Source organism: Schistocerca americana, chromosome 1 (assembly GCF_021461395.2).
Source record: "Schistocerca americana isolate TAMUIC-IGC-003095 chromosome 1, iqSchAmer2.1, whole genome shotgun sequence".
NCBI lineage: Eukaryota > Metazoa > Arthropoda > Insecta > Orthoptera > Acrididae > Schistocerca > Schistocerca americana.
Window position 1 is genome coordinate 792,054,714 of NC_060119.1, and position 15,869 is coordinate 792,070,582.

General features: G+C 47.7%; 2 non-coding genes across 2 annotated transcripts; both read right to left on the reverse strand.

Moving 5' to 3' along the window:
- Positions 1–691: 691 nt before the first annotated feature.
- Trnat-ugu lies at positions 692–766 on the reverse strand. Its single transcript has one exon. It is a non-coding gene; the product is annotated as a tRNA-Thr (tRNA).
- A 366-nt stretch (positions 767–1,132) lies between these two features.
- Positions 1,133–1,210, reverse strand: Trnai-uau. Its single transcript has one exon. It is a non-coding gene; the product is annotated as a tRNA-Ile (tRNA).
- Between the last annotated feature and the right edge of the window lie 14,659 nt (positions 1,211–15,869).

The window sequence follows — 15,869 nt, forward strand, 5'->3', positions numbered from 1 at the left end:
GCTGTAAAAGCTATCAATGAAATCGCCTCTCTCCTTGGGGCATTGACTGCAACACATTTCGCCATCGAAAACGACAGTTCGCAACGCGATAAGCAAAAGAACGATGTTCTTGATAATCTTTGACACTCCTCTTACATTTCAACCTCTCTCTACGGACATTGTGGGTCTGCACCCCCGTTCAACGTGCAGTTGCTCTCGTGTACAGGTTCGAACCACAAGGGACTGTTCAAAACCATTCGACGAAATTTGAACGTGATCCGAGGCAGCAAGTGGTTCGTATGCTGTTTCATCCTTCCTGTTTGGCGTCTTCCTATGCCGCTATCATTTCAAGGGAGGGTGGAGGGGTGACATCGACACAGTTGTGAATAAAACGGCAAAAGGCAGGTAGGCAACTAGAAACCTAAGGTGTGTCACGGGGCTGCCTAGGACTACCTTACAGGTTGTCTCTGTACAGGTTTATTATTAAAATTCTGAATGCTACCAAGAGTTTTGCCGAACTGGGGGTGGGGGGGGGGGGGTCTTAGAGGGACCCTTTACCGTTTTAACTATATATGACGGTAGTATCTGTTCCAGAAGGAACAGTTACCGTGGATGACCATGCAGCTTTGCTAGAAATGAAATGATAATTAAATGGACAACCTAGCTGCAAACAGGCGTTGATGTACTTCGTTGGGGACATATTGAAAATGTGTGCCCCGACCGGGACTCGAACCCGGGATCTCCTGCTTACATGGCAGGCGCTCTATCCAACTGAGTCACCGCAGGCACAGAGGACAGTGCTTCTGTAGGGACTTATCCCTTGCACGCTCCCCGTGAGATCCACGTTCCCAACATGTCCTACACCACTACATTCGTAGTGCGCCTAATAGATGTTTGCCCATCATACTCATTACTCGTGGCAGATTAATCTACCAAGTCCCGTACGAGTTCGGGCATAGCGTGTGCGTTCGCACAAGAAGGTAAATGGCCGGGAAGCCATATTTTAACTAAATATGACGGTAGTATCTGTTCCAGAAGGAACAGTTACCGTGGATAACCATGCAGCTTTGCTAGAAATGTAATGATAATTAAATGGACACCCTAGCTGCAAACAGGCGTTGATGTACTTCATTGGGGACATGTTGAAAATGTGTGCCCCGACCGGGACTCGAACCCGGGATCTCCTGCTTATATGGCAGACGCTCTATCCAACTGAGCCACCGCGGGGAGCGTGCAAGGGATAAGGCCCTGCAGACGCACTATCCTCTGTGCCCGCGGTGGCTCAGTTGGATGCAGTCTGCCTTCGGCAGGGCAACAGAGCGGACGCGTACGTGTTGACTTCGTGCGGCGCGCGAGCTCGCCTTGTTTACTTTCTGACGGCCGTTGCTTAAGTGCCGGCTTACCTTGTACGATCCATGGCGAACCGTTACCGTAAATCAACACTCCGATTTACTTTCTGCAACGATTATGCCCGACCCAAAGCACTTGAGGTGGAGCGTTTTCTGCGAGAGGAAGTGAAGATCCCGGCGACCGATATTATAGGCATACATTTGTCCATCGTGAGCAGCACGGTCTATGTGAAAATCATTAACGACGCGGCGTGCGAACGCATACTACGTGAGACCAAACAGGGGCTCCGCTTCTGTCACGCTGATGGCAATGTGGGCGAGGTAACCGTCGACCACGCAGGCTTAGGTATGCGAACGATACGCATTTTCGAATTGCCATTCGAACTTCCAGCTGAGGAAGTCGTCGCGGCACTACGCCCATACGGGACAGTCCACGGCCACACTGCGGAGAAGTGGACACAGTTTCGGACGTATCCTGTCCTAAACGGGGTCCGACAGGTCACCATAGATCTCCGAAGCCACGTCCCGTCCTACTTACAGATCGGCGGATGCCGTGCCATAATTATATACGATGGCCAGCCTCGGACCTGTTCCGGGTGCGGCAAAGAAGGACACCTTAGATCCGAATGCCTACAACGGCGTATTACGCAACTTCCAGCTGCCGAAAAACCACCCACGTCGCAACCTACAGTGCTACCGGTGACCTATGCCGCTGCTCTGGCGTCTCCTACCACTTTGCAACGTCGCCCGGTCACCACAAACGACGCCACCAACGAGCCCGACCAGACACCGACGGAGAGCGCCTCGGACGACCCGCCGCCTCGGCCGGCCATCGACGCCGCTCCGAAGATGCCGGCGCAACCAGACGCTGACCCTGATCTCGGAAACACGATGGGGATCGACTCGCTCATCGTTCCTACAGCGGCCTTTCTGCCAGAACGACGTGACTCCCTTCCGTCGTCGGACACGGAGGGTCGCACAAGGAAACAACGTTCCCCGAAACGTCGCAAGCGAAGACGTCGCACCGTTTCCGGCCAAGAGGAGACTTTACAAGTCGAGGAGGACGCACCCGTCGACCAGCACGAAGCCTCAGAACCCGCTACTGCTGACGAAGACGTCATGAGCGCGGAGACATCTATCGGTGTGCCTGCGCCCCGTGCTGACGCTGAACTAAATCATGAACGTCTCACAGGCGACACGACACCACGCACAATTACAACATCTTCTGAAGACAAAATGGACGATACACCAGTTTCCGCTTCCACGGCGTGGCACGAGGAGGAGGTCACGGAGCAGGAGCCGTTACGGGACCCTGCGCCGTCACGGCCGCACCACTAATCATACTCTCCCCAGACTCCCCTGCGGCCCAGCGGGATAACGTTCCGCTGCGACGCCCACACCCTTGCGCGGACGGCGGAGTGGACCAGCCACCAGCAATCCGACACCAAGCCTACCGGATAGCAACCATCAACACCAACAACATCCGTTCCAGGGTGAAAATCCGCCTTATGCAGGAGATGTTCTGGGCATCGGATATTGATTTCGCCCTTCTGCAGGAAGTTCACTTGGCTAGTCTACCGGATATTAATGGCTATACCGCCCACGCCTCCGCGAGTGATCCTATGGGCCGCGGGGTGGCCATCTACGTCCGCCACGGGATTTCTGTGACCGATGTCGCCTTCCTTCCATCAGCTCGGGGCATGGCACTCACTGCCATGGGGACACGCATCATTAATGTCTACGCTCCCTCAGGCACCGAACGACGGCATGAAAGAGCCCAGTTTTATTCCGAGGAAATCGCTCCCCTGTTTTTAGGGCGTTATGACCATTGCCTACTAGGAGGTGACTTTAACAGCGTTCTGCATCCTAAAGATCAGATTCCCCACTATACTACATGCCAGGAGCTACGTATAGTGGTGCGAGACCTCCTGCTTCACGATACCTGGGAAGTACAACACGGCGATCTTTCTGGCCATACCTTTCTTACAAGTCATTCCGCAAGCCGACTAGACAGGATATATGTCTCACAAACTCTTAGATCTGCGATACGGGGCGCCGAACGCTGGCCGCTGGCCTTTTCCGACCATTGCGCTTACATCTGTACGGTCCTCCTTCCGCCGCAATCAGTATGGCGCAGCCGTGCGCCATGGAAATTCAATACCTCACACTTGCATGACCGGGCGTGTCGCCAACAAGTCACTGACACGTGGACAGCCTGCGAACGACGCCTTCCCCGCTACCGCTCGACATTGACATGGTGGTTGGACTGCGCCAAGCCGGCGATCCGGAGGACACTGATGAGATACGGGAAGGACATGGCCGACTGGCATCGCACCACTGTTGACTTCTATTACGCGATTCTCCGAGATCTGGATGCTCAACCGCCAACCCCGGACAACCAGTTGGAACGGCAAAGAACTAAGGCGAAGATAATTGCGCTGGCACGCCGGAAATTGCAAGGGGTCGTGATACGGACGCGGCGCCACGATCACGCGGATTTAGAAATTCCATCCATGCATGATATAGTGTCCGACAACCGAAGGCGTCGTCGGCAGATCATCAGCACTCTGACAACGCCTCATGGAACGCAGGTGACCACTCAGAATGACATCGTCCGCGCATTCGTCGAGCACTACCGTCGTACTTATAGTGATGATGACGCTGAAACTGCAGCAGACGACTCCATTTTGAATTACGTCACGCGCACCCTCCCCCACACGGAGGCGGATGCTTTGACAGTGGCGGTCACGCTAGACGAAGTCAACAACGCAATCGCCAAAGGTGCAGTCAACAGATCGCCCGGCATTGACGGCTTACCGATTGAGTTTTACCGTACCTTTCGGGACCTTATGGCCCCACGGTGGACGACTATGTATCAAGAACTTATAACATCTGACCAAGCAATCCCACCCGCCTTTGCTGAGGGCATCATTATACCAGTCCACAAACCAGCCCGTGGTTCGATGGTCACGAGTTACAGACCGCTCACCCTCCTCAATGCCGATTACAAGATTTTCGCGCGCTTACTGGCAATGCGGCTCCGAACTACACTCCCTCATATCCTCTCGCCAGAACAAACGACGCCTGGCGGACAGATTAACATACAGACTGCCACAGGGGAATGCCGCGACTTAATTGCGATAGCGGCGGCCTGCAGGCTCCGGGCAGCGGTCGTCGCTATAGACTTCGACAGCGCCTTCGATAAAGTGCGTCATCGTTTCCTGTTTTCGGTGGCAGCCCGAATGGGCATCCCCCCTCCGTTTCTCGACGTCATCCGGCGTCTTTACGACAGTGCCAGTTCACGTGTCCAAGTCAATGGACGGATAGCAGGGCCGGTACCTATCTGCCGTTCGATACGGCAGGGGTGCCCCCTCTCTACCCTCCTGTATGCTATTGCCCTTGAGCCCCTTATTGGGGGCTTGACGACCAAGCTTTCTGGCCTCACCCTACGCCAACACACTTTTCGCTGTCGGGCATATGCTGATGACCTCCTCCTCCTCATTCGCTCCGGCTCTGAGATTCGGGATGTCCTCGACTTGATTACCCGTTATGGGGCTGCCGCTGGCAGTGCCATGAATGTCGTCAAATCTTCTGCAATGCACATTGGACGAGGCCTCCAGGAGGGTGAAGTGGCACCACTGCCGCTTGTGCGGACTTTCCGTACCTGGGCATTACCTTTACCCCCACGGTCACACGCACGGCGGCAACGAATTTCCGTCGCCTGTTACACGTCATCCGCAACGACGTCCGCCAGAACCTCTTGCGCCGCCAGGACACACTTCAAAGGGTTGCGTTTATTAATCTTTATGTGGCATCAAAATTGGTTCACATCGCGCAAGTTCTCCCTCTGCCAACTGCAATTGGGCGCAACCTTCAGGCGGCTTTTGGCTATTACCTCACGGCTGGTTCAATGTTTAAAGTCCGTTATGAGACACTTACCCTGCCCACACGGTATGGTGGCGTCGGGCTCGTCAATGTCCGTATGCGATCTGCAGCCTTGTACATGAGTACCATGAGAAAACAGTGGATGGGCCAGGGTACATCTCTAACACGCAGCTTGCTTGAGGTCCTCCTACCAGCTTCCACCTCACCACCAGTGTCTGTCGGCCATATCGTGCCTCATTTGTCCCATCTTTCGACCTTTTTCGTCGACTACAGTTATATACATACCAGTCTCCCAGATACACGCCCACCTAGGACTAAGGATTTTTACAGCCTGTTGCTGCGCTGTGTTCCCCGGAATGTAATGGAGACCAAACACCCCTCCATCCAGTGGCCCATAGTGTGGACTACCGTCCACCAGCCCTTCCTCCCTACGAACGTCCGGGCGCTGTGGTATCACATAGTCAACAGGAAATTTGCCACGAAGCAGCGCCTGCACAACATTGGCTTGTCAGAATCCCCTCTTTGTCTCCTTTGCCAGCAACTGGACACTGATGAACACCGTCTGACATGCGCCTCATCGCAAGATGTATGGCGCTTCGTGCAGCAAATCATTGCCTGCTATCTACGGGTTCCACCAGACACAGTCGAGCCTCGAATGTTTCTATACCCGGAGGACCGACATTTTCCCGCCGCCAAATGTCATGCTATTACGTGGGTCAAAGGGTGGGCGGTCGCTTATCTCTTTAATGAGGGACCTAAATCCCGCCTCGACTTCTGGACCTATTTACGAACAGCCCATGCAGCTCTCGAAAACATGCCACGTTACCGAACATTATTTGCTAACTATCTTCGAGCGGTCCTAGTTAGACCTCCACTGAGTTGGGGAGTGCCTGGCACAGAGGGCACCCACCCCTCCTCCCCCGGCGGTGTCTGAGTTTCAACCGCCTACGATCTATTCTACTTCTGACCTCCGCGGATGGGAGAGCGCGTCGCAGATTGCGCGGATTTTATTTCTTTTTGCTTTTCCTTTTTCCTTTCTTTTCTTTACCTAGAATTTATATTTCTTTTATCCTTCGCATCTGTGTTCCCATAATTTCATGCTATTAGTGAATATCACAAAAAAAAAAAAAAAAAAAAAAAAAAAAAAAAAAAAGGGTAGCTCAGATGGTCGAGCACTTGCCCATTAAAAAAAAAAAAAAAAAAAAAAAAAAAAAAAAAAAAAAAAAAAAAGATAGAGCGTCTGCCATGTAAGCAGGAGATCCCGGGTTCGAGTCCCGGTTGGGGCACACATTTTCAACATGTCCCCAATGAAGTACATCAACGCCTGTTTGCAGCTAGGGTGTCCATTTAATTATCATTTCATTTTACCGTTATATTTGCGCATGTTTCAATTTAGTAACCCCCCGGGACCACGTCACACGAGAGCCTGAAACAGGAGGGCCGAAAATGTATAAGCACCATTACTGCTTCGGATTACGTTCAAATTTCGTCTAATGGTTTTGAACGGTCCCTAGTGGTTCCAGCCTGAACACGAGAGCAAAAATTGCGATCTCGCTGGACTCCAAAGGGATGCGAAGACGGTAAATGAGAATGCAGCTCCCAATGTCCTCGAAGAGAGGTTGAAATCTAAGACGGTGTCAACAGGGTCAAAGGTCATCAAGAACGTCGTCCTCTTGCTCGTTGCACTGTGAACAGTCGCTTTCAACCCGCAAATGCGTGGGAATCAGCGTCCAATAAAAAGGGAAGGTTTCATTGACGCCCTTTACGACAAGCATTTTCGTCTCTATTCTGAGCAACGGTATGTCTGAAGTGTTTTTCTCAGCCACGTATAAGAAAACCATGTGATTTCGACGATGATCGTCGCGTTTCTGACCTCCACTGCAGAGGCGTCAAACGGATTGAGTGTACGTAAGAGGGGCTGTAACGACCTTCTCATCTCGTGACACGTCCCCGGTAGCTCTGGGCGGAATTGTGGGTGGTGAAAATTGGTGCCAATGTGATGTCATTAACCCTCCTGACAGCTTACAGAAACTTCTGAGCTGTGGTTTTTTTCGAATGTGGCGACATCTGTGAAGCGTCATCGAGGTCTGGTCTGATGTCGCAGCATTGCTCCATTGCAGCATTTCAGAGGAAGGTTGCAGGCACCTTTGAGCCAAATTTCAAACTTCTGTGTCGCAATGGGAGACGATTACGCTGTTTCGAAAAACTGATCGTTTAATTGTGTTGCGCAGTGTATTTTGAACAGCGAGTGAAATGTAGCAATTAACATCTCTGCAATTTACTAGCGCTATAGCATCCAGTCAACTAGTTGCTTCAGATGAGTATTGTGTATGTGAAAAAATTACGGCAATGTTTTCTGTTGTTGACTAATTGTTTATTCGCTGTGCAGATATGAAATGTATTCGACATGCCTTTTTATACGATACAGCTACATTTTAATCGTAAAATATCAAATAAATAAGTTCTGAAATGAAAAACTTGAGTTGGGAAACATCGTATTTGCCTGTTTTCTGTACTTTTATGAACTATATAAATTCACAATAATAGTAGGTCAGTCCATCTCATGTCTTTATATTCCTAGTAGTGATTTTATGATAGAATCGTCACATTTCTGATATTACGAGTATATAAAACGGGAAGGAAATATAGTGACGCCGACACTAGCGAAATGAGATTGTGCTGCAGAGACTTGCAGATATCTTGTGACGTGTCGGGACGCAGAGAACCACCGGTGGGTGAAAATACGGCTGCCAGCAGCTGATGACAAGTGACTCACACTGAGATTTGACACGCCGGCGCGCCTTCGCCGAGCGGACATTCGTCGCGCCGCATAAAGGGAAGGGCCTGCGGGCGCTGGGAGAGGCGAAAAACCGCATCTCCATCACAATAGCCAAGGTCCATAAGGGCACGCTACATCAACACGGTACTTCAAAAGCTCAGCTGTTACTTTATCGTAATGTCCATATGAGAAAGTACTTTGTTGTTTCATGATTTGTGGCTCGACTAACTCTTACTGACGGGATAAGGATACTGTACGCAATGTCAGCTGATTCACATAGTAGACACGGCGAACGATTTTTCCCACGCAAGGAGGCTGCTCAGTTGTGGCAGCCAAGGGGGCTTAGGTTTTACGGGCATCTGCATCATCATTACTTTATCTCTTGGAAGTGCTTGCGCGATAACAGTTGGTTCAAAGAAATTTGAATTCAGTCAGACTTGTACTTGACATACGAGCTTGTACAAAGTCTATGGGTTCGTCACGAGGGTGCTGCATGATATAACTGCGATAAGTTAAGCAAACGAAAAAAAATTGTTATCTCAAAGTACGCTGTTACAGGAAGCTAGAGACGAAATGTGAGTACATTACTTATAACTCACGAGGCTGCGTGAGGAAATATCGTACAAGAATTTGCCGATCAGCATTTGTTAATAAACGACAAAATATACCGTCTGTAATTTGAGTATACAGTACACGTGTATTCCCTGCAGACGTCTGAAAGTAAATAAAGTAATAAAATGTATGAAGCACTGCCTAACAGTATCAACTATTCCTTTTGTGGTGACGGCGGAATGTATGTACCTTTTGGCGCCTTACGTCAGTGTTTTTATTAGAACCTATTTCAGGTGTGCACCGCCATTTGTGTCATGTCTTCCATATCCCCTCCAAGGAATAATGAAAAAGTGAAACGGGCAAATCCAGCGAACAGGATGGAAGTAAAACAATTGTTTTATTTCTGGCCAAAAAGAGTCTGACACTAAAACGTGAGTGACCGGAAGCGGCTCTTGAATGGGGAATCAATCCAACATAATGCAGGCAGTTTCTTTCTACAGCCCTCTAAATGTACGTAGAGTCTGGTGATAAGCATGCTGTTTAATTGTGTGACCTAGGTGAACACCTTCATTGTGAACTGCCTCCCCCAAGTAAATAAAAAAATTGTTTTCGCATTGGCCCGTTGGTTTTACCATTGGTTCGAAGAGAGCGGCGGATCTCACTTCACGCCCTAGTGTCGTATTTACTGATGCAACATCACGTATACTGCTTAACTCCTAATAGATGCTGACAAAACTTTGTTGAGGGGGAAATACACTGTTCAGAATTATTGATAGTACCACGGAGGACTGACAATTTAACAGCAAGCTATTATAGATTTCTCTAGTACTGTCTATATATTCAATATATCTCTTTTTGTAAAGATAATGTTATTATATGGAGGTAACTTGACAGAAAAGTGAAGCGCCCAGAAGATGAGGAGGAAAAGAAATGAAACTCCACAGGTTGAGAGAGTATGTGATGCTAAATAAGTGTTTACAACATCGATTTCAAAGAAACTTGACAGTATGAGCCCATATGTCAGTAAGACGTTAACTCCCTCTGATATCAATACATGCATTGATTCGGTTGGGAATGGTTTCATAAAGCCGCTAATCCTCTTCTGAGGCCAGCAGACCCGCAAGTTGCAACTGGTCCTTGATATCCTGGGTACTAACAGTGGGACAACGTTGACGTCCGAGCTGGTCCCAGCCGTGTTGTACTGGGGAGTATCTCAACGTCATGAAAAAAGTTCATAGACACGCGTGCCATTGTCCTATTGAAAGTGGCCTCGTGATATCGTCGCACGTGAGGCAACAGAAAGCACACAGGATGTCCGCGATGTGCCACTCCCTCAATCGCTACCAGCCGTGACCTGAAGTCGTAACCGATGGCTCAGCATATCATGACGCCAGGAGACCGCTGTGTCTCTCCAAAACACTGGAAAAATAGGACCTCTTCCCAGGTAGCCACCATACCCGCCGACAATGGTCGTCCGTAGTAGTGCGGAACCACGAGTCATCGCTGAACGCAGTGTAACAGCATTCATCGGCATTCCATGCTGCCCGCTCACGGCACACCTCTACAAACGCATCCGTGTGTGTTGTGGTGTTTGCGGCAGCCGGCGCATGGCACAGTAATTCCCTGTTCCGGCCGCATCTCGTCCCCGATGGGAAGACACAGAATGTGGTACTGGATCTATTACTTGTTCTTAGATGGCAGACGCAGGTGCGAAGGAGTTACAATGAGCTTGGTGCACAGCGCAGCGATCCTCCCTTGTTGCGGTCAGATACGGTCGATCGGAAACTTGACGACGAGTATGCCTGCCGTCACGTTCCCATGGAGTGAAACCCTAGGTTCCTGGAACACCCGAATTCCCCACTAATCTGTGTATTGCACAATTCCACCAGCCAGCCAAACGGAGGCCCACAATGAGGACTCTTTCAAGCTCTGGTAAGTGCTGCTAACGGCTGTCTGAGACGAGTACGTGACGTCTTCGTGTTCTTCACTCAACAACTCAGGCTATTCAAGCCGCTTGTATACAAACGTCCTTATACACCCCACCACGCATGGTAGTAACACTATTGCACTCTGGTGGCCGTTATATATATATCGCAGTGAATCGAACGCTATTCATTTACATATCAGCCGATGATGTATAGATATACGGAGTTACATTGACTTCCGACCATGTCTTCTGAATGTTTCAGTTTTTATCTGGCTGCGCATGTGAAACCGTAGCCATAGAATTCGATTATAAGTTTATTAGCGTCCAAGATTGGTATTTATTTATTCCGGAATCATGTATTTTATAAAAGTGAGTGTACAATATGCGTGCCGCTAAAACTCAGAGACGAGTCCCGGTACAATCAAGCGAATTATATGGCGTGGTAGCCTCTATCCCCTATCCATGAAGGAGGTCCCCGTTTTTAGCTGACGGGTGTGCTTCTCAAGAAATAACGACTGAGACGTTTCGCCCTCTAGAAAGTTCTAGAACATTCCAGAGCATTCGAGAACATTCCAAAACATTCAGGAGTATTCGAGAACTTTCCAGAAGATTCGAGAGTATTCTGAAACATTTTAGAACGTTCCGGAGTATTTCGCAATGATACGGGATGTTCTCCAATGGTCCGCAGCTCGTGGTCGCGCAGTAGCGTTCTCGCTTCCCGCGCCCGGGTTCCCGGGTTCGATTCCCGGCGGGGTCAGGGATTTTCTCTGCCTCGTGATGACTGGGTGTTGTGTGATGTCCTTAGGTTAGTTAGGTTTAAGTAGTTCTAAGTTCTAGGGGACTGATGACCATAGATGTTAAGTCCCATAGTGCTCAGAGCCATTTGAACCATTTTGTTCTCCAATGTTCGGGAAAAGTCTGGAACAGCAAGTTTATCGCTTACGACTTTTCCACAGTTGATGCAGTACAAGTACCGCATGAGGCATGACGTTATAATTTATTTTTTCTTTACTAATAACTGTATTTGCGACGCCTTTTGCAGACAGTGTTCACACATGCACTGAATGTAATTGCAAAATTATGTGATTGTACGACACATACGTCAGGAGATATGACGTCATGGCCAATGAGATGCATGAAAAACTGCCGCATCATGCATGGCACTTGAATTTATTACTGTTTTGATACTAAGCGTTCAAATGTGTGTACATTGCTAAGGGACTGCTGAGGTCATCGGTCCCTAGACTTACAAGCTACTTAAATAACTTAATCTAACTTATGTTACGAACAACACACACACCCATGCCCGAGGAAGGACTCCAACCTCCTGCAAGAGGGGGCTGGGAATCCGTGACATGACGCCTCAAACCGTGCGGCCACTCCGTGCGGCGGTCACTGTACGACACAAAGTTCAGGAAGCCTGACGTCATAAACAATAAGCACAACGCCAGACACTCTGTGATATGGGCGTGTACAAAAAGGGATATATTAACTATATAGACAGTACTAGAGAAAACGAGAATAGCTTGTTGTTAAAGTGACAGTTCTTCGCGGTACTATCAATAGTTTTCAACAGTGTATTCCCTCTCACGAAATTATTGTTAGCAACCATTAGGAGTTAAGTAGCAATGGCGTAGAAGCGACACTAAGAGGTAAAGTGAGCTCCACTGCCCTCTTCGAACCAATGGTAAAACCAAAATGACCAACGTGAAAACAATTTTTCTTTTAGTTTTTATTTATTTATTTTTATGCTTGTGGAGGTAATTAACAATGAAGGTGTTCACCTAGAAAGCACAATTAATCAGCATTCTTATCACCAAGTTCTACATAGATTGGGAGGACTTTAGAAAAAACTGCCTACATTTCGTTCTATTGATTCCCTATTCAAAACCTGCTCACTGTCACACGCGATTTAGTGTCAGGCACTTTTTGGCCATGAATAAAACAACTGTTTCACTCTCACCTTATTTACTGGATTTGCCCGTTTTATTTTTCATTATTCCTTGCAGGGGATTATAGAAGATGTGAGACAAAAAGCGGCGAACACCTGAAATAGTTTTTAGTACAAATACTGATTCAAATTAATATGTAAGGCTCTGATCAGCAGATACATTACTAACATCCCAACGTTACTACAAAAGAAGGCCGGCCGCAGTAGCCTAGCGGTTCTAGGCGCTTCAGTCTGGAACCGCGCGACCACTACGGTCGCAAGTTCGAATCCTGCCTCGGGCATGGATGTGTGTGGTGTCCTTAGGTTAGTTAGGTTTAAGTAGTTCTAAGTTCTAGGGGACTGATGACCTCAGATGTTAAGTCCCATAGTGCTCAGAGCCATACAAAAGAAGTCGTTGTTAGTATATGGTAGTCCCTCATATATTGTGTTACTTCACTTGCTTTCAGGCGTCTGCAGGGAATACATGTGCACTGTATTGTCAAATTAAAGACAGTATACCTGGGCAACATCGGGTTTCTCTGCTAGTATTTTATCATCTAAGTGGCCTTTGTAGAAAACTCTTGTAAACTTTTTTTTTTATTTGTGTCCTCCGAGGTGTGTCTGCCTACGTGTCATATGGAGTATACAGAGTAGTTCTACATTTTGCTATACGTTGTGCTCTGAGCGTCCTTACTCCACTCCATCCTTCTAACTTATAAGAGTAGACAAAGTGAACATTGATATGGAATGTAGGTTAGCTGGTACCTCAAGACGGCACTGGCTGTTCCGCCTTATTACTTTTCCACAGGGTACGCTATGCTATGCTATTTATTATTAATGACACATTCGCCATCTTCACATCTTCGTTCAGATACCGACAGCCTCTGGCGAAGGAGTAGACATAACTGTGTTTAGTTATTTATGTCATGTTGCACATTCTTTTTCCATCCCTATTATGTCGCTGTCAGTTATGGAGTGAATGATTGTTTTGATTGTGGTTTCGTGAGTAGAGCAGTTGTAGTGCGAAGATACATGTTTGTTGTCAGCTTATCACTTAGGATTGGCAGAGAAAGATGCGCTTGTAGTGAAGGAATCTTGGAGGCTGGTAGCAGACTCCTCCCTCTCTCTCAGCAACCAGCAGAGTCACCGTTAGCTGGCACTCCGCCACTTTTTGAGATTCGGTTCACGGGTGGCATAGAGGATGGACGGTCTTTGTGCAGATCTCCTTCCAGCTATTTAGTAAACTAAGAATATGAGGTCTACTGTAATTAAAACAACTAATACGTTCCTTTTCAGCACCTTCATAGTCAGGGTTATGTTGTGACCAACTTTTGTAGTTATTTTCCAAGCATAATCACTGGATTGGAGTTAAATTTCTAAAAAGCACGTGGAGCTCATTTCAAACGCAGCAGTACGAAGTACAGATAATGTTTATTGCATTTATTTTTCCCTCTATTTGCGTTAATTCGCCGGCCGATATGGCCGAGCGGTTCTAGGCGCTACAGTCTGGAACCACGCGACCGCTACGGCCACAGGTTCGAATCCTGCCTCGGGTCATGGATGTGTGTGATGTCCTTAGGTTAGTTAGGTTTAAGTAGTTCTAAGTTCTAGGGGACTGATGACTTCAGCAGTTAAGTCCCATTGTGCTCAGAGCCATTTTTTTCCGTTAATTCATTTTCGTTGAACTTTTTGCGGAATATTTGACGTTTATATTTAACGTTTTTTCATTGTGATGTGGGCTTATCCATTGTTTATCAGTCAGCCTTGTGGTCACAACCGTTATAACAAAGAGTAGGCCTAAACAAAAATACACGTGGTAAAATACATACAGTAAATCATCCATACAGCCTAATAAATCCTTCACATGTTCACACGTTTAGTCTACATGAAATTCTACAAAGTAGGTCAATCTGCAAGTACTGTGGGACCAAAACCAAGTGAATGATTGAAAGTCAGTGCCAGAAAACCTCATGAAATACGTAATGAAATATCTTCAAATATAGTGTCGGTTCTCCTTTTTCCCGGCGTAGTGTAGCAACTCGATGTGGCACGGGCTTAACATGTCGTTGCAAGACCCCTGCAAAAACATTGAGCCATGCTGCCTCTATAACCGTCCATAATTGCGAAAATGTTCCTGGTGAATGATTTTGTACACAAACTGGCCTCTCGATTGCGTCCCATACATGTTCGATTCGCGTTAATTCGGGAGATGTGGGTAACCAGATCATACGCTCGAATTGTCAGAACGTTCTTCAAACCAATCTCGAACAGTAGTGGACCAGAGACATGGAGCATAGTAATCATAAAATTTCCATCGTTATTTGGCTGCAGATAGCCTGCACGTAGCCGAACATTACCATTTCCAGTCAGTGATCGGTTCAGCTGGACCAGAGAACCCAGTCCATTCCATGTAAACACAGCCGACCCCATTATGGAGCCACAACCAGCTTGCACAGTGCCTTGTTGACAACTTGGGTCCACGGGTTCGTGGCGTCTGCGCCACGCTCAGACCTTGCCATCAGTTCTGACCAACTGAAATTGGAACTCATCTGACCAGGCCACGGTTTTACAGTCGTCTGGGGTTTAATCGACATGGTCACGAGCCCAGGAGAGGCGCTGCAAGCATGTCGTGCTGTCAGCAAAGGCACTCGCGTCGGTCGTCTGCTGCCATAGCCCATTAACGCCAGATTTCTCCACACTGACCTAATGGATACGTCCGTCGCACGTCCCACACTGATTTCTGTGCCTATATCACGCGGTGCTGCTTGTCTGTTAGTACTGACAACTCTACGCTAACGCCGCTGCTCTCGATCGTTAACTGAAGTGTGTGGCTGGCATGAATATGGGAATCACCTTAATCCTAGAATTAATGTGGTTTTCCTCCAAATTCGATACATAATAATGTACCAGACGGCCTAGATTTAGATTCTGAGTGCCTTCAGCACATGCAATCCGTTCCTATGAGATACAATGGATGTATGCATGCGTGTGTGTTCCACGTCTTCTCCTAAACCAGTGGAGTGATTTCAACCAAACTTGGTACACGTACTGTTATTGTCATGCAACAGTCCTTGTGGGGGTAATAACTACCTACCATATTTCAGGAAATATGTCGTCATGAACAGTTAGATGCGTGAAAAACTGCCGCACCATGCATGACGTTTAAATTTATTACTTCTATACTACTAACTCTATTTACAACATATTCTTCAGACAGTATCCACATATGTTGCTGAATGTGCCTGCCAAAAACATCATTAAACGATACATAGTTCAAGAGATATGACGTCATAAACAGTGAGATGAGTGAAAAAAATGCCGCATCATGCATGAAGCTGTAATAAGAGTACATTTATTATTTACCACTAAGACACTCCTACAGTGGAGTCAACTTAAAGAAATCCGTGATACCTGAGAGCGCTTTTGACAGGTTTCAACTGCGAAGCACAAAAAGTTGTAGGCGAGAAC